Consider the following 25,839-nt stretch of genomic DNA (forward strand, 5'->3'; position numbering starts at 1 on the left):
TCAAGGAAAAGAGAGACTACCAGATAAGATCCCTGAAGACAAATGTCCCTGATTGGGGAAGAGGGTTACACGTGTGGAATGTATTCCCTGTACCTCCTGATAATTGCCCTTCTGCTTGTGATAGAATGTATTAGCAGGGAGAAGGAAGGGGACTAAGGTGCTTCGGGACCGAGAAAGGCATTGCAATGTGGAGAAAGACATAAACTATATAAAAGTTGGTCAATAGTTACTCCTTTGAGATGAACTAGAACTCCAACACTGCCCAGTCCTTTGGTACAAGTGGACATAATGAGGATAGTTAAGTTTCTTAAAGATTCTGCAAACCAGACTGACCCTGAGGTAGGTCAGACTTACCAAGAGAGCCCAAGTCAAGTAGAATGATCAATCAATTGTGATCACAAGAAGCTGTAAATTCCAAAATTCATAAAACCAGGATTCAAGGTAACAAGTCAAAATAGGAGGTTGATGCAGGGGCTCAAAGGCAGAAAACTATTGCTCACCCTTTCTTCTATGAAGATAGCACCTGGCAATCAGTTGACCCTTTGAATCATTTGATCCATAAGGCAGGTGCAGAATGATTAAGGAGGTTTTTAGCTCTCCAGGTAGGGAGGCAAGTAGGACCTTAGCAGTCAGCTGTCTTCATTCTCACCCAAAGCAGGATATGGTACACAAAACCAATGGTGTGCTGAGGAGTGTGGGTGGGAAGAAGGGCAGAATTGTGCCATGCTGAGTTCTCAGGTGTAGCCTATCTAGTGGTTCTGCTGCAGGTGCAGCTAGAAGAGACACACACTCCACGAGCCCCTCAAGGAAGATGGCCACGCCCACTTTCTATCCCTCTCTCTCCAGAGTGATCACCTGCTTTGGAGCTGGCGGCATCCTTGGGACAGAAAACTGTCCTGCCCTGCTGGTTACATTGGATGACACCATCTGCTACAAAGCCAACTCCAAAAATAGAGCCCAGAACTCATCTGGAAAATGTGGGCTAGACAGCACACCGTCAAATAATGCAAGTATAGGAACAAAGAGATCTGGTCCAATTGTTGGAACACAAACCCCATCCTGCTCTCCATTCCAACACTAGCTCTGCTATTTATTATCACAAAGCCATTATCTTGATTACCCCACAGGTGCCTTGTTGGTCACAAGAGGAAATGATGAAACATCCCAATTTTCATAGTTATCCAAGTATAAAAATATCTTTCCTGAGCAATCTGAAAGGTATTATTTCTTACAGGTTGCACAAGCATATGAAACTCATGAAGAATGGACTTGCTCCCTTTCCTTTGAACCGCTACTGCTTTCCCTGCTCTGGGTCAGAGAAAAACACTGTAGGAGAGAGAAAAAACATGCCTGACGGGATCTACCACCAGTCCATGCTGGCCCAGCTCGGCTGGGTCCTCACTGCTTTTGGCAATGCAAGGATCTCCTTATTCACCATCAGACCACAAGGAGGGATGTCTTTACCTTGAATCCGAATTGCGCATCTATTTGCAACTCCTCTAAACCACTCACATTTTTTTCAAGCCTTCACCACGATCTTATCCTTTTACTCTGAATGCAAGACCTTCTTCCAAGACCATCCAATATGAGCTTCCTTATCTCACAGCTGCCCCTACTTCACTCTTCCCTTTGCCATCATCCTACCTACCTCCTACTCACCTCCCTAAGACAGTCAGCACTGTAGCCTCTCAACTATGCTCACTCTCCAGCCCCTCCCCACATCAAATCCATCCTGAATGCTGCCTGCCAGGTTAATACTATTACAGCATCTCTTTGATCATTTCACACACATACTCAATTTCTTTGGCTCCTGATTACCCAAAGAAAGAACTTCTTAGTAGTTCAGCTCTCAAAGCCTTAACCACAACCTGCCTCTTCAGAACTGCATCCCATTGTTCCCCTATAGAGAGCTTGCTTCAGTCACACCTTGCACTTCTTTGCATCTGAACCTTTGCTCAAGCCATTTCTGCCACCTAGAGTGGTCTCTCCTCACTGCCAACTTCCAGTCCTCCCTCCCCATACCCTAAGATCCAGATTATATGCCACTGACTACATGAAGCACTCCCTGTCTCCCCTGTGCTCCTGGAGCTCTTTGCAACATTGTGGTTTTATGCATGAGCAGATAATTACCAAGAGATGTCCACATAACAGATACCATGTTATGTACTAGGATCATAGAAGTAACAAAGATATAGTGTTTGTGGGGTGGAAAGTAAATAGGAGTAAGACAAGGGCAAATACAGGATGTTATGGGATCCACATATGTGATCTCATCGAGTCTTGTTGGGTTCAGGTATGGGTGAGGGCCAAGATTTCCTGGAGGAAATGACATACATACATCTAAGTTGAGTCCTTCAGGAGAAATGGGAGTTACCCAAATGAAGAAGTGGAGAAATGAAAGACAAGTTTAGGCAGATAAAGAATGGCCTATTCAAGAAATGGTGCATTCAGTTGTTCAGTGTTGCTGGAGCAGATAATTCAAAAAGAGGCTAAAGTGATATGAGAGAAGGCTGAAAGGGGAAATAGAAATCAGCTCATAAAGAGGCTTGTGGACCATATGAAAGAGCTAGGACTTGATCCTGAGAACACCAGGGAGCAGCTGAGGAATTATCAAGGAGTACCTGCCCCTTCTCGGGTGTGGTAAAACCTTTCTGCAAAGAGTGTGGATTAAGAGATCAAACTACTGGAGTAATGTAGACAAAAGGTGAAGGTGTCCTCTGCTAACAGAGTTTTGTGATGATAGGAGTGGGCTGGTTTGAGAGCTATTAAGGAGGTAGAACCACCATGATCAGCCATTGATTAGGTGAAGTTAGGGGTAGGAATAAAGGATGATGCTCAGGTTTCTGGCCTGGGCAACTATTTGGATGGGAGTACCATTTACTGAGATGAGGAAATGGGTAGGAACAGTTTGAAAGGAGTTCATAAAACGTCTTTGGAATTTTCAAGGCATGATGTCCAATTAGCCCACACTTAGATAGATGGGGATAGAGTTGAAAAGAATAACCTGGGCTTATGTTTTCAATTTGGGAATCATCAGCTATAGGTAAATGGTAATTAAGGCACTGCAAATAGAGTGAATCAACCTGGAAAAAGTGTATAGCATGAGGATAAATGAGAGCCATGATGAATGCAGATATTTAAAGGATACACGGGGGAAAGTTTCGGAAAGATGACAGGAAAGAGGAAGCCTGAGTTCCGGAAGGAATACCCAGAGAAGGTGATGCCATGCAGGCCAAGGAAAGGTAATTTCAAGGAGAGACTGCTAAAGGTCAAGCAAAACAAGTGCAGGCATTGATCCTTTGGATTTAGGCACAAAGAGGTCACAGATGACTGTGGAGAAAGTGTTTTCCATGGAATGGTGGAATCAGATTCCAGTTGTGCTGTTATGATGCATATATGCAGCTTGACACAAGTTAGTCTACATGTCTCCTGGTGCTCCTTCAAGAACCCCAGCTATGACTGAGGGGCCACAGGACCTCCACCTGTGCACCTTACACAGCCTCCTCACACACAGAAAGCACTCAATAATCACTTGTGGGAAATAAGTGCAAATTGATATCCCAACTTTTAACAACTTCATTTGGAAGCCTAGTAAAAGTTACTGGAGAGAGGAGAGGAAAAGATGCTTACATCTGCGCACTGACCTGTGTGGCATTTGTCTATCTCTCCCCCTGATTTCCAGGCATTAAATTAATCATGCCCTTTCTTCCCACCTCTACTCCTGGGTCAATAGACAAGGCCTTTCTGGTCTAATTAGACTCTTAAATGAGCTCTAGATGCTTAAGGAAGAGCCTAGGCCGAGGAATCCAAACCACCCTCCTTTCTTCTATCTAGTCCTATTTAGTTGATGCCACAAAAAAATAGGCTGGTTTTGCATCTGGTTGTTTCTGCCTGGGCCCTTAGTGATCTCTCTCAGAGAGTGACCACTCATCACTCAAATGACACAAAGGAGATCCACACCAGCAACAGTCCAAGTAGCCAGCATTTATTAAGCATTTCCTGTGGGCCAGATATCATGCAGATGTTCCTACAGAACTTCTTCAATCACATCACAGTTCTGTTCAAAATCCTCATTGGCTCCACACTGTCTGAAGAATAAATGTAATTTGCATCTAATCCTTATTTAATGCCTTTAATTCATTCAGAACTAAGCAAAACAAAGAAGGGATATATTTGGTTAAAAGGCTACTATTAGTCCAGGTATGGTGGCTCACACCTGTAATCCTTGCATTTGGGAGGCCAAGGCAAGAGGATAGTTGAGGCCAGGAGATTGTAGACCAACATGCAAGACCCTCCCTCTATGTAATACAAAGAAAAAAGCTACTATGGGATTACAGGAACACATTTGGGCTAAAAGTTCCCTATTGTTTTTTCCTCCAACAAGGTCCATTCTAAAAGAATGTCCTCTCTGATCAAATAAAACAGCAAATATATATATATATATATATATGTATTCTCTTTCCCTGGAGTAACCAATTTGTTAATTATGGCAACAATCACATTCTATTACTATTGGAGCTCATTCTCATGAGAGATTACACAAATAGTCTTCAGTGCAAATCACCTTACGAAGGGAAGACATCACTTAAAACTGTAAGCCTAAACATCAGGGGGAAATATAAGTATTTCATAGGTGATGCCGAGCATTAGCTATTATTGTGGATTATTTAGTGGTCTCACACCAGGGGAGCAGAAAACTGAACATGGTGAGAAATACTCAGAATTAAGAATTTGTTTATTCACCATTTGTACCAGCTATCAATGTATTGCCTTTCCACTCCATCACCCAGCATTGCCTGCTCTGTGAAAATGAGGTTTAGTCCTTTAAATAACTCATTTCACCAGCTGGCATAATGCTACATTTTGTCCATGGAGGGTGCTGAAGAGACATTTGAGCTGGAAGGGTTTTTCTCCATTGAGGGCAGGCTTCTGCAGCACAGGTGGCTTCCCATGCCCAGTTCCTGCTGTGCAAGCAGCTTCTTCAGTGTCTGGCTTCTGCAGCATGCACGGCTTCTCTCAGCATCCAGCTCCCGCAGTGCAGGCAGCTTCCTGAGCACCAAGCTTATGAAGTGCACAGTAGTTAGTAGCACTTGGGAAGTTTATAGTACAGCACTCTACTATAGCAGAGTAGGGAGACACTTCTCTGTGACAGTTTTCCTTAGCACCTTAGGACACATTACCTACAAGCTCCAAAGGGCAGATTCTACCAACTTACACCAGTGCAGCACCCCAACATCTCTGCCATTGGTAAGTCACAGCACTGTCCTCTCCAACAAGGACTGGGTCTCAGCCTAGAGCGTCTCTTCCTGTGATGCTCTGTCTCAGTTTTATGGGTAGTGGCTGGCTGCACCTTGTATCTGATATTCCTATCTTCTTTAGAGCTCCCTTTTCTTCTTACTAGTCAATCCCTCATGACTGTAATAGTTAATTCTTTATATTAAAGTCTCCTTACTCAAGTTACCATATGACTGCTGCCTCCTGATTGGTCCCTGATTGACACACTGTTGCATATGCACAGGCACACACACATACACGCACACACAATGGCTTATAAACTGTAAAATGGGTACAAACTGTTTTAAACCCTCAAGCCCCCAGCTCCCAAAATCAAACTTTTGCTAGGCTAGAGATTAATATACTAACTTATTTTATCCTCATAGTACCCCTAAAAGACTGGTATTTTTAATCCCAGTTTTACAGATGGGGAACTGACATGTTGAGTGGTTAAATGACTTACCCAAGTTCCCAACACCATACAGAATGTTTTATACATTAGTAGCACCAAGACTGTGCTATGCAGAGCTCCTGTTAACCTCAATAGGGAGTGCACCATGCTCAAGTGGCCAAAGAAGAGACCTGGAGCCAGCAAATGAGACATGGGGTTTTATTGGGGGCTTCCATACAGGGGAAAGAGTCCAGTAGTTGCATACTGGGTAGGAAAACTGCCTTCCATACAGAAACGGTCCAGGGGTGGTGGCTTGGACAAGATATCCGCCTTACGTAACAGTCCAATGGTGGAAGGCTAGACAACATAACCACAGGGCCCAATGGCAGTGGGTTAGCAGGAAAACCACAACAGCCTGCAAACAGCATGAAGTTTATACGCAAACAGCATGAAGTTTATATGCAAACAGCCTTTTCACTTAACACCATCCCCTTAACGACCTCCACCCGGCAACCTTCATTTAACCCAAAACCCAGGGCCTCAATCCCCTGTACAGATCGTGTTCCGCAAGATTGGCTGGGGGCTCAGATGTTTACCATATGTAAGGAACGAATCTCCAGGTTGGCCATTCCCAGAATCCCTAGCTCCGAGCACACATTCAGGTGCATCTGAATACGGGGTGATTCTAAGGGTATGCTTAGATTATTGTTATCAGGTGTATTACGCAACAGACTGAGCTACATCTTTCCTAAACTGGAGAAGTCATTTACCTAAGATTAAGGATTGTTGTAACTTGTTTTTGTTGTTGTTGTTTTGTGTTTTTTTTTTTTTTGGTTTTTTTTTTGAGACAGAGTCTCACTCTTGTTGCCCAGGCTGGAATGCAGTGGCGCCATCTCGGCTCACTGCAACCTCTGCCTCCCGGGTTCAAGCGATTCCCCTGCCTTAGCCTCTCCAGTAGATGGGACTACATGCACATGCCACCATGCCCAGCTGATTTTTGTATTTTTAGTAGAGACAGGGTTTCTCCATGTTAGCCAGGCTGGTCTTGAACTCCTGACCTCAAGTGATCCGCCCCGCTCCTCGGCCTCCCAAAATGCTGGGATTACAGGTGTGCTTAACTTCTCTCGTAAAAGTCAGGATTCAAACCCAAGCTGATTCAGAAACACACACTCTTAACTGCTGTAATACACACACAACCTTGAAGCTCCAACATTTTATTGCTATGTGATGGAGAGTGTGGGGGTAAAAACAATTCCAATAGAGACTTCAAGCTTGCCCTGGACTTCTGGGAAATAAACCATTTATGAAATTCTACCCAAGTCAGACTTCGTGGCTGCTGCAGTGAAAGAGGCATAGCCAGAGACCAGCAACCGAGGAAGGAGAGATGATGTCAATCAAGCATCTTTTCTGTGTTTATGTTGATTCCCAATATCCAAATTAGCAGCCAGCATTTTCAATACAGGGGACAATTAGTAGCAATAAGACTGACAGATGTGTCCCTCCAAAACTGGGTAAGATATTTATCTAAGATTAAGGGTCATTCTCGATTTCTTTTTCCCTAGCCTTCCTCTTAAAAAAATTTTTTAAATCCACCTGCAAAGCATTTGTTGGAGAATTTTTAATGACTTATTAAATCCCAAATCATTATCAAAAAAAACGCTCGCATCTGCAAAGGCTTAAATATTGTAATCCATTCTCCTCTCTCTAGAACTCACATTAACCTCCAAAAGAGTGGTGCCAACAGATAAACAGAGGAAAAGCCAAACAAACAAGAATGTTTTAAAGCAAAATCCTTCCTTGGAAAAATAGCTACATTTTTTTATTTCAGTTAAGTCCTGGCTTAGAACTCTGTTTTGCTTGAATCAAAGAGCAAGGTGGGCTGCCAACACCGACTTCCCGGTGCCTACTGGAGGAAGTCCAACCCCACAGGCCAGAACTCAAGGACTTTAGAGACTAGCTTCGCCTTATTGGCATAGATGCATCTTCTCCTAGCCTAGGTCTAAGATTCAGCCAGGACTCACAGGAATAGCTCCTCCACTTATTAAAATATTGCAGTACTTTTGTACTAGCCCCTCCCCCATGACTTCACTACCTCACCCATCTTTCCACCATCCAGCAACTAACAGGGTAAATGCTTGGCACAACCAGGAGACCTCTAGGACCTGTTCCAGGCCTATGCCAGCACAAGTCCTTGGTCATCAGTGTTTCTGCCAATCAGCCCCCCAAAACTCCTGCTGCTTGTGTGGTCTTTGCCAGAGTAGTTGAGAACCCCAACAGAGGAAAGGGCATTCCTGACACTGGCACCTGTTACTGATATTCTGGTGGACAAATACATGATACCCACATAGACCCCTGAGGCTGTGATCTTTCACTACCAGCCTGCTTTTCTGGGGTTGATCTGATGTAGCTACTGGTGGTAACTGCAGCCTCTGGGGACTTCAGCTATGAGACATTCTGGGTTCAACAAGGAAAATGGAAAAGCAGGAAGGCTGGCAGTAAGAGGGCCCATCCTACACACCAGCCAAGAACTATGGGTTTTGTCAGTACAGTGGATTCTAGTAGGCCCTCCAGCAACAGGAGTGAGGCTACAAATAACAGAACCCAAGGCAGTGGTTTAGGTCAGGTGGCATCCTAAGCATGGGCCCCTAGGAATTTCACCTTTCATTTAATGGAATGCGTTGTTAAAACCTTCTGGATTCTTACCTATCATAGGCAATAATAACATTAATTTTATTCATAAAAATGAGAATTATCACATATACAGCATGAACCATGCTAAAGGCATATTCACTTATTTGAGTACTATAAACGTCAATATAATTATCCCCATTTCACAGAAAAATAAAACTGAGGCACAGAAAAATTATTTAAATTTAAGATACAGAACCAAAATTTGAACCAGGCATTCCAGAAATAGGGTTGTGTTTCCTCTCTTCTAGCCTGAAGGATTAAGGCCTAATCGAAGATGACATTCCAAAAAACCGTTTTTGTGACACATTTCATAATAGAGATCTTGAATATTTTAAAGCCTCAGAAAGTACTATTAATATAAGAGCTGGGAAATCTTGAGTGTAATTGGTGTGAGTTCAGCAGATGCTGAGATTAACCCAATGAGCATTACTGGCAGAGTCATTGCAAGGGTTTGATACAGTTCCTCGTGTCAAATTATGACTCAAATAGGGGCATTGTTTAGCTAGTGATAGATCAAATGAAGAATCCTAATAATTTGCCAAATTAAAAAATTGTATGTAAGTTATTAGAATAATATCTTAATTGATTTTTGCTACAAACTACATCACTTGGCAAAGAGTTTTATAATATAAATGTGATTTAGCGATATGTGAAAATCAAGGTGATATGTTACTTATTTTTGTTTACATTAATGTATTACCACTACATCAACAAATGTGTTTTCATTCCAACTCTGTCCATGCCCCAACATCATATTCCCCACCAAGTCAAACTAGTCTATACATGTTCACTAGCCTTCTTTCCTATGACAACCCCACCATCCCCAAAACATCCACTTTGCTTTTTTTTTTTTTAGATGGAGTCTCACTCTGTCGCCCGGGCTGGAGTGCAGTGGCATGATCTTGGCTCACTGCAACCTCTGCCTCCTGGGTTCAAGCAGTTCTCCTGCCTCAGCCTCCTGAGTAGCTGGGATTACAGGCATGTGCCACCATGCTCAGCTAATTTTTGTATTTTTAGTAGAGATGGGGTTTCACCATGTTGGTCAGGCTGATCTCGAACTTTTGACCTCATGATCCGCCTGCGTCGGCCTCCCAAAGTGCTAGGATTACAGGTGAGCCATCACGTCCAGCCACATCCACTTTTTTCATCCACTCAGATCAGTTCCCCAAAGACATCCCTAAAGCTCTTCCCTTGGGTTCTACCCAACCTCTCTTCATCTTAACTGCCTGTAGTGGGTTGAATAGTGTTCCTCAAAATTCATGTCTACCTGGAACCACAGAATGTGACCTTACTGGAAAACAGGGTCTTTGCGATGTAGTACATTAAGACAAAGTCATACTGGATTAGAGTGGACCCAAAATCCAAAGAAGAAGAGGAAAGAACACACAGAGAGTCACAGAGAGAAGAAGCCATGTGAAGATGAAGACAGAGATCGGGGTGATACAGCTGTAAGGCAAGGAATGCCAAGGATGGCTTGGAGATGCAGAAGCTAGAAAAGCATGGGACCAGTCTCTTCCTCAGAGCCTCCAGAGGAACCAACCCTGACAACAGCTTTATTTGGGATTTCTGGCCTCCTGAACTATAAGAGAACAAATTGCTGTTGTTTTAAGCCACTCAGTTTGTGGCAACTCATATGGCAGCCCTAAGAAACAAATCCACTGCCCTTAACACCTGTGGTCTACCAGTGGTTCCCACATTTTAGTGTGTTAGAATCACCTGGAAGGATTGTCAAAACACAGATTAGTGGGCCCAAACCCCAGAGTCTCTGATGCAGTAGGTCTGAGGCGGAGCTGAGAATTTGCTTGTCAGGCGATGCTGATGTTGCTGATCTGAGGACCACATTTTGAGAACCACTGGTCTGTACCATCCGTTTGAGCACTAATCGCATTTAATTTAAACCTTCATTACATCATATTTTACATCATGTTTATAATCAGCTCATAAATGCAAGGTCTGCCTTCTCAGTGATCCCATGTGTGCCACAAAATCCACATTTTAACCTACTTTTATTTAGCCACAAGACAACACGGTGGCTGGCACGTTGCTAAACTGAATAACCCAACCAAGCATTATGGTTGACAGCATCAACTTTATGCTCTTAAATCTCACTCCCTCATTTGTAAAATGAGATTAGTGGTATTTAATAGGAATCTTTGTGATGATCGAATGAGATAACTTCAGTAAAATGCCTATTATATTATCTGAATTATAGAATGCATGCAATAAATGTTAAGTACTATTCTTTTGGGAGGTTGTTTTTATTAATGCACACAAAGTCAGCTACATCTAGGAGGAATTGTCTGAAACAACAGATAGGCCAAAACTGAAATCTGGAACTTGTAAGAAGTCTAAACTCAAGTGGTTATGGACTTTGTGCATACCACATAGTCAGGAAGAGTGCTAGTAGTCTAGGCTTTCGCTGCACACAAACCCTCTCTGCTCCTCCACTGTGACTCTGGATTGGCATGGCCTTGGCAAGATATTTATGCAGATTTATGCTTCAAGAAGATTGCTAACAGCTATAGCACACTTTATTCACTCCATTTATAATATTACAAAGGACCCTGAGTTTTAGAGAAAAACAGGATGTTAAAATCAAAACAAGTCAGGAAAAGCTTGACACTGAAGCAACAAATGCTGAACTTCTCCCAGAAGGTCAGCTACTTTGAAGGTAATGAACAGAATTTAGGAGTAGAATACCTGGTTCAGAGCTTAGAGGTCCCCAAGAAATCGTTGACACAGAGAATTTCAGCTCAGTTCAGCAGAAATTGTTGAATATCTACTATATGCCAGGCCATCTGCTAAATTTGATGAATACAGAAGGGAAGAATACCACCAAGGTTCCTACCCCAGTGAATCTCAGAGTGGAATGAGGTTTAAGTAAACATCCAAAGTCACAGACTAAGCCAGAGGCAGGAAACAGAGTTCAAATCATGAAATTATGGGGCTACTATATCCCATTCCCTGGAGCTGAGTCATCACTACCTCCCAGAAGCCAAATGCCCAACTAACTCCCCAGATCCCAGCCTCTAACCCACCTAGAGATTTCCCCAGGTGCCAACTACCTGTGGCACAGACCTCTCCTGGTTGCATTGCCCACGTGGTCCCAGAGTCAGACTTCATCCAGTTTATTCCATTTAGCCACCTGTGCTCTCCAAGCCCTTTAATGGAAATGTTCAGGTCTTAGTCTAATTGGAAAAGAAGAGACAAAAAATAGAGTCAAAAGGAGGCTGAGGGGTGTAGTGACGCATGCCTGTAATCCCAGCTACTAAGGACGCTGAGGCAGGAGAATAACTTGAACCCAGGAGACAGAGGCTGCAGTGAGCCAAGATCGTGCCACTGCACTCCAGCCTGGATGACAGAGTGAGATTCTGTCTCAAAAAAAAACAAAAAACAAAAAAAACATGGAACTAAGGAGGCTGAGGCTGAGGTCCCAAAGCCCAGCAAAGATGGTGGGTGTCCTTGGGTGGCACCACAGCTATTGACTGCTACTCTGAGAGCAGTGCTTCATCTTCTATGGGTGGAGAGAAAAAGAACAATGAGTGTGCTGGCAGCAAACAAAGGAAAAACACAGAAAAGGCAAAAGGAGAATAAGAGATGGGAAAAAGATAAGACCCTAACCCATAACTGTGACATGTGACCACAGAAAATCTAACCTCGCCCAGTGACCAAATGTCCAAACTTCCGGAGTCAATAAAATATGAAATATTCTTTCTCAATCACAAAATCATATATTTTATTCTGCCCCCATTCCCCCAAAGACATCATGTCCTACTGGCTGGCAAATAGTTCACTGGAGTAAATGGAGACCTTTCTGTCACTTTCTCATCAAGTGCCACTGAAGGTGTAAGAAAATTCATGCTGCAGGATACGCTGTCACACATTCATAGTAGTGAATAGTGAAGGTAGATGACAATGAAAAAAGCAAGTACAGACAAAAATCTCAAAGGCAACAGGAAACATGAAGTGAGGATGTGGGTAATCCTCTGAATAAAAGTGCATAGTCATTTTCAGAGTCAAATTCTGGCCACTAAACTAGCAAGATGATACTCAAGAATTTCATGTCAGGAAATTTACATGGCAGATTTGAAGGCAGTGGAGCCAGGGGTCTGGTCTCTTCAGTGTTTCTGTTAAAGCCAGCAATAAAATGGGAAAGCATCTTTCCACAAACTTCAACACTTGTCCTAGTCCCTTTCCTATACTCACCCAGAACTGAGCTCCCTCGCCCCTTCCTTGACGCTCACTAAATAGAAGCAGACAGTGAGTGAGCATCTACCCTGTAACAGCCACAGAGCCAAGTGCATGCAGGGGATTCAGCAGTGACAAGGATGTATGTGGCCTCTGCCTTCATGAAGACTGGATGGGAAAATGAATAAATAGCTTTAAATAATAATTTAATGACACTGATGACATAGGCTAAGGAAGAAGGCAGGAAGAAAAATGTTAGGGTATGTTCAACACAGCCTGACTCTACTTAGCCAGAAAGAAAACTGCTGAAAACTTCTCCAGCACCCAAGTCACAATGCTGACATAAACCCTATATCGACATGGAGTGTTATTTATGTCCCCATGAATTTAATTGACTGGTGATTTCCACTGGCTCAGTTCCTTCGTTTTCCAGTTGAGCAATTTTACAGACTCTTATGATCTCCCACAACTTGCAAGGTAAGGTGAGGAGCCTTTCCTTTAAATAGGGCCCTGAGGCTTCTCCATGACTTAGATACTGTTTTAGGAAATGCCTAAAGCACAGAACTTAAAACAAAAACCATAAAGGGAGAAGACTGCAAAAAGTAGACGGTATCCAAGCATCCAACTGTAACATGCTTAAACTAAAGGAGAACATGATTTCATTTTTAAAAATTGGGAGAATAGGACTTATATATAATAGAGATTATAATGTCACTGTGTGACTTTGGTTTTCCATCTGCCTTGATTTTCCCAACACTAACTTAGGTTTATTACCTTTATTCACATCTGGGTTGAAAATTATTATTATTGACTCCACAATGAAAACAATCTTCTATACAAATATTTCTTTTTTCCTTCTAAAGAGAGATCCCATCTAACCCCTGTGGTATATCTAAAGCCACTTTGAAGATAGGACCACAGATATGTTCTAATCACCATCATTCACAAAAGGACCTATAAATGGACAGCCCAAAATTGAGATTCTAATTCCTGCCCACAAGGTATTTAATCTGGTACAGCTCAACTTTATTCCTTTATTCTCTAGTCAGTCAGTGAATCCATGAAATTTACTGGGCACCCACAAAGAAACACACCCTAAGAATATTCAAAATGAATAGAAACATGGCTCCTTCCTCCATCCATGGCCTCTGCCTTCTTAGATACAATTCAATGACTCATAAACTATAGAAATTAAAATAGTACAAATGATTTAAATAGATTTAGGTGGGATTGCATGACAGCACATAAAGGCTTTCAAAAAAAAGACTTATTGAATGAGAAACATAAATCAGTCCAATCTAACTTTAGTTTGAGCCCAGTAGCTTAACACTCCCTTTTCAGCTCAAAGTGGAAAACAGCCAGTGCAAAACACCTTATGTTAAGGTGGAATCTATAATATAATTGCTCTGGCACTCTATGGGCAGTAAAATTTAAGGAGGTGCTATTCAAATTGCAAGTCTCCAAAATGGTTGTTACCTATGTACAAGGAGATGAGACGTTTGGAGGAGGATGTAGATCATGCACTGCTTCCTTCATCAACAGAATTTTGTCTCTCCCCTCCCCCATAAAAACGTCATCTGGCCTAAAGATGTAGTTGATTTGTATGCTAGCTCAAGGTTCATTATGTCATCAAGGATGGTTACTATTTTAGAGACTTCTGCCTGTCCTAAGACCGCATTTTGAATGGAACTGATTGAAGGAATAAGAGCTTGAAATCTGGAGTCAGGGAGGCTGGGGTTTGTATCACAAGTTCATTACTTCTGTCTATATAACTTTGGGCAAATAACTCCCCCTGCCTCAGTCTATTTAGTTGTAAAATGATAATAATAACACCCACTACAGTGGGTCATTATGAAGATTAAAGGAGAAAGTGTCTAAAACATTTAACAGAGCCTGGCATGTGATCAACAACAGGAGAATGTTACTCAGCTTCGTGATTTGGGTCCTTCATATTTTCTTTCTTTATACAGCAGAATGTTATAGTTAGAAAAAAACTCAGAGGTCAGAGTGTTCCACTCAAAGCAAAATGGATTCTTTCTCCTGTGACTTATTTCTTGCTACATAGAGCAAAAGAAAACAATTATACAATGGGGTGTAGAGAAAGAATGTCTATACTAAAGGTCTCAGAATTCCTAGGTCCTAGTCCTGACTTATGACAGAGCCCCCTGGGGGAATTCATTCCATTATTTGAGCCACAACTTCCTCATCTTTTAAACTAAAATAGTGAAGGGCGGGATTAATGCTTCAATCACAATGATAATATTACCTCTGCTGCCTACATCACAGTCACTGCTCAAATAAAACTGTGTCTGTGAAAGCATTTTATTAGCCACAGAATGTGAACACATATGTGGGTGTTCAAGGAAGATGCCCCAAATAAGTACTTCAGCTAGGAAGGAGCGTTCGTGCCCTCCTGGTCCAGAATCTCGTGTCTTCGGCTACTTGCCATACAGTATTCTCCTGAATGACTTCCACAGCAACTTCCCTCTGCATCCCTGAGCCAAACAAGGGAAGAGCTGTAAAAGCAATTCCCAGGCTCTGTCACTGTTGATCAGCTCTCCCAGCTGCCTCGGGAAACCCACTCCATGAGTTAATTACCCATTGTGAGAAAGCCATTTATCCTCAAATCCCTGAGCACAGAGTCTTTCAGGTTAGTGCCCTCTAGTTTTTTGAAACTTGTTGCTTCTAATTGGTTGTGACATCCACCTTCTCCGTATGCCACAGAATATCTTCCCTTGCTTTCCTCTTCCCAGATTTCAGTACTTACTGCCATTGGTATTAATTCTGGGGTTTTCTGAAATCCTTGAAGACTTCATAGACACTTTAGGCCATCTTAAAATGTCACCTGGTGAGAGGAGTGGAAAAAAGACACACAGAAAAACTGACAGACTCATCTAGAAAGATACTGACCTGAAATTGGAAATACTCACTGAGTAGAGTGGACACAAACAATATTCAGATAAGGAGCACGGACTCAGAAGGAGTCCTAGCCTAAAGGTAGAACTTGGTATTAGGAGGCATTAGAAGTGGTCTAAGTCAAACTTAAATAGGTATAAAAATTACCTGGGCCTTGGGTGGATCATGAGGTCGGGAAGTTGAGACCATCCTGGCTAACATGGTGAAACCCCGTCTCTACTAAAAATACAAAAAAAATTAGCCGGGCGTGGTGGTGGGTGCCTGTAGTCCCAGCTACTCGGGAGGCTGAGGCAGGAGAACAGCGTGAACCTGGAAGGCGGAGCTTGCAGTGAGCCGAGATCACGCCACTGCACTCCAGCCTGAGCAACTGGGCAAGACTCCGTCTCAAAAAAAAAAAAATTACCTGGGCCTTTCTCCTTATGCCTTTTACTCTCTGCTGTATATAGCAACAGAAAACAAATACGTTATGAGTTATAGAGGAAAAATAACTAGACCACTATCTTTTTTAAGATACAAAGTCTAATTCAGTCGGTTTAGAGCGGGACCTGAGATTCTGAATTTTTAACCAACTCTCAGGCAGTGCAGGTGCTGCTGGGCCCTAGGCAAGCTGTAGAAGCAAGTGGTTAATAAAATGGAAAAGCATGAAGAGGCAACAGGAAAAGAGGCAGATAGTCTCAAAGACAGCCTGGTCTAGGGAAGAAAATCACATGGAAGGATTTATGTATTTATGCAACAGATTTTTGTAGATTCCTACTTTTTTACAGCAAATATGCTATAAGCTATATTCTCTCAACATAAACCAATGAACAAGACAGAATTGCTTTCATCCACATACAGTTCATAATCTAATAGACTCTGATTTCAATTCATCAGTAAATCACAGGTGAGACCAGCAGGTTCACAAAGACAAGCACTCTACGTAGAACTCCCACATCAGAAAATCTGTTCAGCAATGCCTCAAAAATGCCTCCACTTCTGTTCACCTCCACTGCTGTTGCTGTCACCCATGTATCCATCTACAGCTTCCCCTGGCCTGCCACAGCCTGTCTCCTAACTAGTGTCCAAGATTCACCCCTCCCTTCCTGCTTCCAGGTCACACTCCGTCAACAGCTGACAGCAATCTTTTATAAATACAAATTGTAACACTGCTTCTGCCCAAGATAAAGAGAGAATGAATTTACCCTGTTGTGTGAAACAAACAAAAGAAGACAAAATTTATGAAACAATAATTTTGAAGACACTCAACATCAGGCAATGGGAAGAGCAATCCCTGAGAGATGTCAAACAAATAAGGTAAGCCCTGTAATTTTCCCCACTTTTCTATCTTGAGATGGTTTCCAGGCAGCGGCTCAGGGAAGGGGAACTCAGGCAGAGCCCAGTGGACTCCTGAGTTGAGACAGAGTCTCAGAGTCTGGGGAGACCAAGACTCTGGCCATCAAGTCCACAGCACTGCAGAGGAGAGAGCTGCACAGACTAGCCTGGGTTGATGCACAGAGTCCCCCTTGTGTATTCAGCAGAGTAGTGATTGACGGGTATGTATGAAAAACTACCTGTGGTCAGGGAACATAAACATCCAAAAGGATTAGATGCCAGCTCCCTGTCCTCATCACCTGGGAACTCAGGCCCACACCAGCTACTGAATCAGAAACTCTGGAGGCAGGGCCTAGAGATCTGTGTTTTCACAAGGCCTCCAAGTAATAATCTGATGCACATTCAAGGCTGAGAATCACTGCCCTAATACAGTGATTCTTCGGACAGAACATTGAACCATCTCGGAGATCTGAAAAATTCTCCCACTTACAATGTAGGCCCCACATAGACACCAATTATATCACTCTTGGCTTAGTAGGTCTGGGTGTGGCCTGAAATTTTTCATTTCTAACAACTTTCCAGGTGAGGCTTGTAGCCACTGGTCTGGAAACCCCACTTTGAAAAACAACTGGTCCACAGTCTGAGGAGACCGAAGCCAGCCATTAGGCATCATAGAGCTCTAACCGTCGTGGGGCATATGGGGGATGGAATGCCACAGCTAGGAAATTGGGCTGAGCCTGACAGGTTGCCTTAAACCCCTCAAAAGAAGGAGGAATCACTATATTCCAAAGTATGCTATTTGGGGACAACTGTAATCATTAAAAATTTCTTACACAGATTGAGCCAAATTTTAGCTTCCTATAACCTTTTGGCTGTTAATCTTTATTAATTCCTTGTCCCTGTTCTGATTCTCCCATTTTTCTCCCTTTTGAAAAAATTAAATCAAAACTATTATCTCAAGCTGCAGTTAATTATTTTTAGTAATATGATGTTATTTGTTTTATCAGTTTCTGAATATTCTGAACCTATTAGGACTATGGTGCTCAAACTTCAATGTCCATAACAATTGCATAGGAACCTGATAAAAATGCAGGCAATTAAGGATTCCAGGGCAGACGGCAGACAGGAGGTAGGGCTATCATGTAAGCTCCCATGTGGACTGACAGAACAGCTTGTGGAGATTTACACCATGATCTTTTGTTCCAAGAACCACCACTGGAACATACCAGGAAAACCAAAATAATTCACAGACCCTTTGAAAGAAGTGGGATGCCACTGCAAATTCCACAAACCAGGTGAAAAACTGAGTTCCCAAAGTGTGATCTGGGAAAACCTACCTCTGAAGACTCATCCGCACTGGAAAATCTGAAAATCCAGATCACAGGAGAAGGACTTAACCCTGCCTAGAGATGAAACTGTTACTGGTGGAAGGTATCTGAATCACTGGTGGTGAATCCTTAAGGGTCTGCAGCAACCTTAATTCTTGGCTCCTCAGAAGAAAGAATTCGATTGAGGGGCATAAAGCAGAGAAAGAAACCAAGGCAAGTTTCAGTGCAGGAGTGGAAGTTTATTTTTAAAAGGCTTTAGAACAGGAAAGAAAGGAAAGTACACTTGGAAGAGATCCAAGAGGGTAACTTGAAGAATAAATGCAGTGTTTAACCTTGATCTAGGGCTCTATAGGCTGGCCCACCTCCAGCATCTTACACCCCTTTCCCGTGAGTCTTCCCTTAAAATGGGCTGCCCACATGCACAGGTGCCCTCCTTACTTTTGGGAAGTGAGCAGGTGCAGTGTGTTTAGGAATTTGTATGCACGCCCATCTGAGTCTTTCTTCCCTTTTCTGGTGGAGTGTCCTTTGAAGATCACACTCCACCATTTTTTCTCTTAATGCATATGCCCAGGAAGTTGCTTCGCCCTGGCATCTGCATTTAAATAACACTTTATTGCAAAAGACAGCTGGTGCCAGGAAATGGCCTCTCCCTGGCACTGGCTGACAATTTATCACTTTTAGAGAGGCAATGTGATCATTGCTAAACCATCACCCATTATTCCTGGTGGGTTGGGGAGAGCCCTCTCCTGCCCTGTTCATGCCTGTTTATCTGTAACAAAATGGGTTTAGAGAGTCATGAGACATATAAAAGTACAAGTAGCAATGGGAAGTGCCTCGAATGCACTCTCAGTCTCCAGCTTGAGCCCTGAGAAGCCATCCCTGACTATATCTCACAGGAGCCTTTGGGGAAGTCAGCGAGACCATGAACCCACCAGAAGGAACAAACTGTGGACACACTATGAGACAAAAGCATCAGATAACCTATAAAGGAAAATCTATCAGATTAACTGCATACTTCTCAACAGAAACTTTCCAAGCCAGAAGGGAAGCCATCTTCGGCCTCCTGAAACAAAATAATTGTCAGCCACGGATTCTGTATCCAGTGAAACTAAGGTTCATAAATGACGGAGAGATGGCCTTTTTTCAAACAAATGCTGAGAGAATTCACCACTACTAAGCCAGCACTACGAGAAATGCTTAAAGGAGTTCTAAATCTTGAAGCAAAACTTCAAAATACACCAAAATAGAAACTCCTTAAAGCATAAATCTCGCAGGGTATATAAAACAATAACACAATGAGAAAAAAAAAAGACAGATATTAGGGCAATAACTAACACAATGAATAGAACAGTACTTCACATCTCAATACTAACATTGCATGTAAATGGCCTAAATGCTCCAATTAAAAGATACAAAGTGGCAAAATTGGTAAAAATCCACAAACCAAGTATCTGCCCTCTTCAAGAGACTCACCTAACACATAAGGACTCACATAAACTTAGAAAAAGATATTCCATGCAAATGGAAACCAAAGGTAAGCAAGAAAAGCTATTCTTATATCAGACAAAAGAGACTTTAAAGCAACAGTGAAAAAGAAAAAAAAGACAAAGAGGGACATTATATAATGATAAAAGGAATAGTCCAACAGAAACTATTATAATCTTAAATATATATGCCCTAATCCTGGAGCTCCCAAGTTTATAAAACAAATACTATCAGACCTAAAAAATGAGATAGATGGCCACGCAATAATAGTGGGGGACTTCAATACTCCACTGACAGCACTAGGCAGGTCATCAAGACAGAAAGTCAACAAAGAAACAATGGACTTAAACTATACCCTAGAATAAAAGGATTTAACAGATCTTTACAGAACATTGTACCCAACAACTGCAGAATACATTGTTTTCTTCAGCACATGGAACATTCTCCAAAATAGACCACACGATAGGTCAGAAAACAAGTCTCAATAAATTTAAGAAAATTAAAATTATATCAAGTATCCTCTCAGACCACAGCAGAATAAAACTAGACATTAACTGCAAAAGGAACCCAAAACTATACAAATACATGGAAATTAAATGATCTGCTCTTGAATGAACTTTGGATCAAAAATGAAATCAAGATGGAAATTTAAAAATTCTTTGTACTGAACTATAATAGTGACACAACTTATTAAAACCTCTACGATACGGCAAAAGCAGTGCTAAGAGAAAAGTTCCTAGCATTAAATGCCTACATCAAAAAATCTGAAACGGTGCAAATAGACAATCTAAGATCATACCTCAAGGAACTAGAGAAACAAGAACAAACCAAACCCAAACCCAACAGAAGAAAATAAATAACAAAGATCAGAGTAGAACTAAATCAAATTGAAACAAAAAAATACAAAAGATAAATAAAACAAAAAGCTGGTTCTTTAGAAGTATAAACAAAATTGACAGACCATTAGCAAGATTAACCAAGAAAAGAAGAGAGAAGATACGAACAGGCTCAATTAGAAATGAAACGGTAGATATTACAATTGATACCATAGAAATACAAAAGATCACTCAAGGCTACTATGAATACCTTTACACACACAAACTCAAATATCTAGAGGAAATGGATAAATTCCTGGAAATATACAACTCTCTCAGATTAAATCAGGAAGAAATAGAAACTCTGAACAAACCGAAAATGGTAATTTATATGATTTATATAAAACAGTAATTTAAAAATTGCCAACAAGACAAAAGTCCAGGACCAGATGAATTCACACCTGAATTCTATCAAACATTCAAAGAATTGGTACCACTCTTACTGAAACTATTCCAAAAGATAGAGAAAGAGGAAATTCTCCCTAAATCATTCTATGAAGCCAGTATCACCCTAATTCTAAAACCAGGAAAGGACATAACAAAAAAAGAAAACTACAGATGAACAACCCTGATGAACACAGATGCAAAAATCCTCAACAAAATACCAGCTAACCGAATCGAACAGCACATCAAACTATAATACACCATGACTGATACGGTTTGGCCGTGTCTCCACCCAAATCTCATCTTGAAATGTAGTTCCCATAATCTCCATATGTCATGGGCGGGACCAGGTAGAGATAATTGAATCATGGGCTCAGTTTTCCCCATCCTGTTCTCATGATACTGAGTTAGTTCTCATCAGATCTGATGGTCTTATAAGGGGCTTCCCCCTTCACTGGGCACTCATTCTTCTTCACCCTGCTGCCACGTGAAGAAGCATGTGTTTGCTCCCTCTTCCACCATGATTGTAAGTTTCCTGAGGCCTCCCCAGCCATGCTGAACTGTGAGTCAGTTAGACCTCTTTCCTTTATAAATTACCCAGTCTTGAGTATGTGTTTATTAGCAGCATGAGAATGGACTAATACAATGATCAAGTTTCATACCAGGAATGCAGGGATGGTTTAACATACCCAAGTCAACAAATATGATACATCACATAAACGGAATTTTTTTAAATCATATGGTCATATCAATAGATGCAGAAAAAGCATTTGACAACATCCAGCATCTCTTTATGATTAAAACCCTCAGCAAAATCAGCATAGAAGGAAGATACCTCAAGGTAATAAAAGCCATCTATGACAAACCCACAGCAAATATTATACTGAACAGGGAAAAATTGAAAGCATTCCCCCTGAGAACTGGAGCAAAACAAGGATGCCCACATTAACCACTTCTATTCAACATATTACTGAAATCCTTGCCAGAGCAATCAGACGAAAGAAAGAAATAAAGAGCATCCAAATTGGTAAACAGGAAGTCAAACTGTTGCTGTTAGCCAATGATATGATTGTATACCTAGAAAACCCTAAAGATTCATTCAAAAAGCTCCTAGATCTGATAAATGAATTCAGTAAACTCTCAGGCTACAAAATCAATGTACACATCTCAGTAGAACTGCTATACACCAACAATGATCAAGCTGAGAAACAAATCAAGAACTCAATCCCCTTTACAACAGCTGCAAAAATAAAATAAAATACTCAGGAATATACCTAATCAAGGAGGTGAAAGATCTCTACAAGGAAAACTACAAAACACTACAAAAGAAATCATTGATGACACAAACAAATGGAGAAACATCCCATGCTCATAGATGGGTAGAATCAATATTGTGAAAATGACCATACTTCCATAAGCAATATGCAGATTCAATGTAATTCCCCTCCAAGTACCATTATCATTCCTCACAGAACTAGAAAAATCATTCCTAAAATTCATATGGAACCAAAAAAGACCCCACATAGCTAAAGCAAGACAAAGCAAAAAGAAAAAATTTGGAGACATCACATTACCTGACTTCAAACTATACTACAAGGCTATAGTTATCAAAACAGCATGGTACTGGTATAAAAATAGGCATGTAAACCAATGGAACAGAATAGAGAACCCAGAAATAAAGCCAAATACTTACAGCCAACTGATCTCTGACAAAACAAACAAAAACATAAAGTGGGGAAAGAACACCCTATTCAACAAATGATGCTGGGATAACTGGCAAGCCACATGTAGAAGAGTAAAACCAGATCCTCATCTCTCATCTTATATAAAAATCAAATCAAGATAGATCAAAGAGCTAAATCTAAGACCTCAAACCATAAAAATTCCAGAAGACAACATTGGTAAAACTCTTCTAGACATTGGCTTAGCCAAAGAGTTCATGACCAAGAACTCAAAAGCAAATGCAACAACAACAAAAAAAAAAATTGATGGGACCTAATTAAAGTAAAAAGCTTCTGCACAGCAAAAGAAATAATTGGCAGAGTAAACAGACAACTCACGGAGTGGGAGAAAATATTCACAAACTATGCATCCAACAAAGAACTAATATCAGAAACTCAAGTCAGCAAGAAAAACAAAACAAAAAAAAAAGAATCCCATCAAAAGGTGAGCTAAGAACATGAATAGACAATTCCCAAAAGAAGATACACAAGTGGCCAGCAAACATATGAAAAAATGCCTAATATCATTAATTATCAGGTAAATGCAAATTAAGATCACAATGAGATACCACCTTACTCCTGCAAGAATGGCAATAATTTAAAAATCAAAAAATAATAGATGTTGATGTGGAAGTGGTGAGAAAAGAACACTTTTACACTGCTGGTGGGAATGTAAACTAGTACAACCACTATGGAAAACAGTATAGAGAGTTCTTAAAGAACTAAAAGTAGATCCCACTACTGGGTATCTACCCAGAGGAAAAGAAGTCATTATATGAAAAAGACACTTGCACACGCATTTATAGCGCACAATTCACAATTGCAAAAATACGGAACCAGCCTAAGTGCCCATCAGCCAATGAGTGGATAAAGAAAATGTGGTAAATATACCTCATGGAATTCTACTCAGCCATAAAAAGGAATGAAATAATGGCATTCTCAGCAACTTCGATGGAGTTGGAGACCATTATTCTAAGTGAAGTAACTCAGGAATGGAAAACCAAATATTGTATATTCTCACTTATAAGTGGGAGCTAAACTATGAGGACACAAAGGGATAAGAATGATATAATGGACTTTGGGGACATGGGGGGAAAGGAGTGCAAGGGATGAAAGACTACACATTGGGTACAGGGTACACTGCTCAGGTGACAGGCGCATCAAAATCTCAGTAATTCCTACTAAAAAATCTTATCCAAATAACCAAAAACCACCCATTCTCCAAAAACTACTGAAATAAATAAAATAAAATAAATCTATGAAATAGTAAAAAAAAAAAAATTACAGACAAGTCAGCCCCCATCCCCAGAGCTTCTGATTCAGTAGGTCTGACGTGGGCCCAAGGTATCCACATTTGGGGCCATGCATTGGGACCTACCATCCTAAGGTCTTGCTCTCAAGTTCAGTATCTAGTGAAGCATTATTTTCTGAATGAATCTTTTCAATAATACCTAAATAAAGATACAGTATCCTAAAAGCCTCTTCTTCCAAACACTAAAAATTCTGTTAAAATCTCCAGATACAATTATGACAGCAAGGGCCCCTGCTGTTTCCAGGTGGTCTGGGATGACTACTGAGGTTTGTACACAAAGAAACAGCCTCCCTCCGCTAGGGAAGGTCGAGTCCCCTCCCCCTGCACTGGCTGGCTAACAGCCAACAGGCCCAGTGACCCTACTCATTAATGGAAATCTCTCATTCATTTCCCCCTACCTTTTCCCTGAAGTTTTCTCCCTTTTTATTCTCCTCTTCATTTCCTGTCCCTCTTCTCTTTATCCTCTAACAATGACAATAGCTACTGTTTATGGAGCATCTATTTCATGGGCACCACACTAAGAATGTGACAGACTCCATCTCATTTAGTCCCCACAGTTGCTAATGATTTTAACGTCATTTTACAGATGAGAGAAAATGTCACCTTGCTCAGAGTCACACAGCCAGTGCCTGGCAAGCTATGCCCTAACCCCAAAAGTCTTCATCCTCATCCTCAAAGCCCATTCCTTTGTCCCCTGCACTCTTCTTTCTTTTCCAGCCCTTCTATGTCGTCTCTTCCACTTTATCTTGTTTTTGTGTCTCTTCTCACCCTTTCATCCCCTCTCTACCAGTCTTGGAACTGAATTCACTGCTGTAGGTAACAGTGCCAGCCCAGAGCTTAGACTTACAGGTGCTTTTAACACAATAACATGTGACAAAGAAGAAACCCCCATGTGGAAAACTTGAAGAGTTTTGGCTCGTAGGCATGATTCCAACTCTCCTATAGGGTCAGGTACTCAGGACTATTCCAGGTGATACTAGGGACCAAGAGAGCTCCATAGAACTAAAAATTGACATGATACTCATGAGCTTAATACACGTTTTAAGCGCTACGTATTTCTCCCAGGTCGTAAGCAGGCTGTCTACCTGTCTTCCACACCAAGAGTCATTGAGACCTGCACGTACTAGATAGATGCTCCTCAAATATCTATGGAGTATACAAATGCATGAATGCATGAGTGGAATGTGTACCAGGTTCTATGCTACATACCATAGATAAAGCAAAAATACATATAAGTGTTCTCTTCCTGTAGCAGAAGAAGGAAGGGTGTAGACAGGAGCGGGGACAGGGGTTGGGGGAGAGAGACAGGAACAGGGAAGTAGGGACAGGAGCTGGATGTGGTTGGAGTAAAAAGGAGAAGGGGTGAGAGAACAGGAGGAGGCAACAGGGTGGGAGACAGGAGCAAGGGGCCAGGGCAGGTGGGAGAGAAACAAAAGCAAAGAACATTACACTGAAAAGGTTGAATTAAGAACCACAGAGACCCAAGCCAAGGAAATTTCATACACAAAGCATTCAATGTATTCAGTCCTGTCCATTACAGTTAAGGAAACTGAGGCCCAGAAGGAGACAGCATTTACTTGCACAGGAAGGTGGGAACAATGGCAGAATAAGAAGGACTCAGGAAGTTTGACTTCAAGGCCGTTGCCCATGATACCAAGCAGAGAACTATGTGGTAGCTTTCTGCATGTGTTCATTCTGAAGCCTGTAGTTCCTGTTCCCAGGTCTTTGAAGCACAGTTGAGTGAGAGCAACAATGACAGGGCAAATCTGATGTGTGTATCATCTATGGAGTCAGCCAGATATGTGGTAGCCTAGGTTTTGTTTGAGTGTCTATGCCATGGGCCAGGGTGGAGAGCCTGTGTCCTTTGGACATTTGTGGCCCCAGAGCAGAGACAAGTAAAAAGCCAGAGATTGGAGATCCTCCAAGGTTTTGACTGGATTTTCTCCAACACTCTCATCCTTCC

Source organism: Nomascus leucogenys, chromosome 2 (assembly GCF_006542625.1).
Source record: "Nomascus leucogenys isolate Asia chromosome 2, Asia_NLE_v1, whole genome shotgun sequence".
Taxonomy (NCBI): Eukaryota; Metazoa; Chordata; class Mammalia; order Primates; family Hylobatidae; genus Nomascus; species Nomascus leucogenys.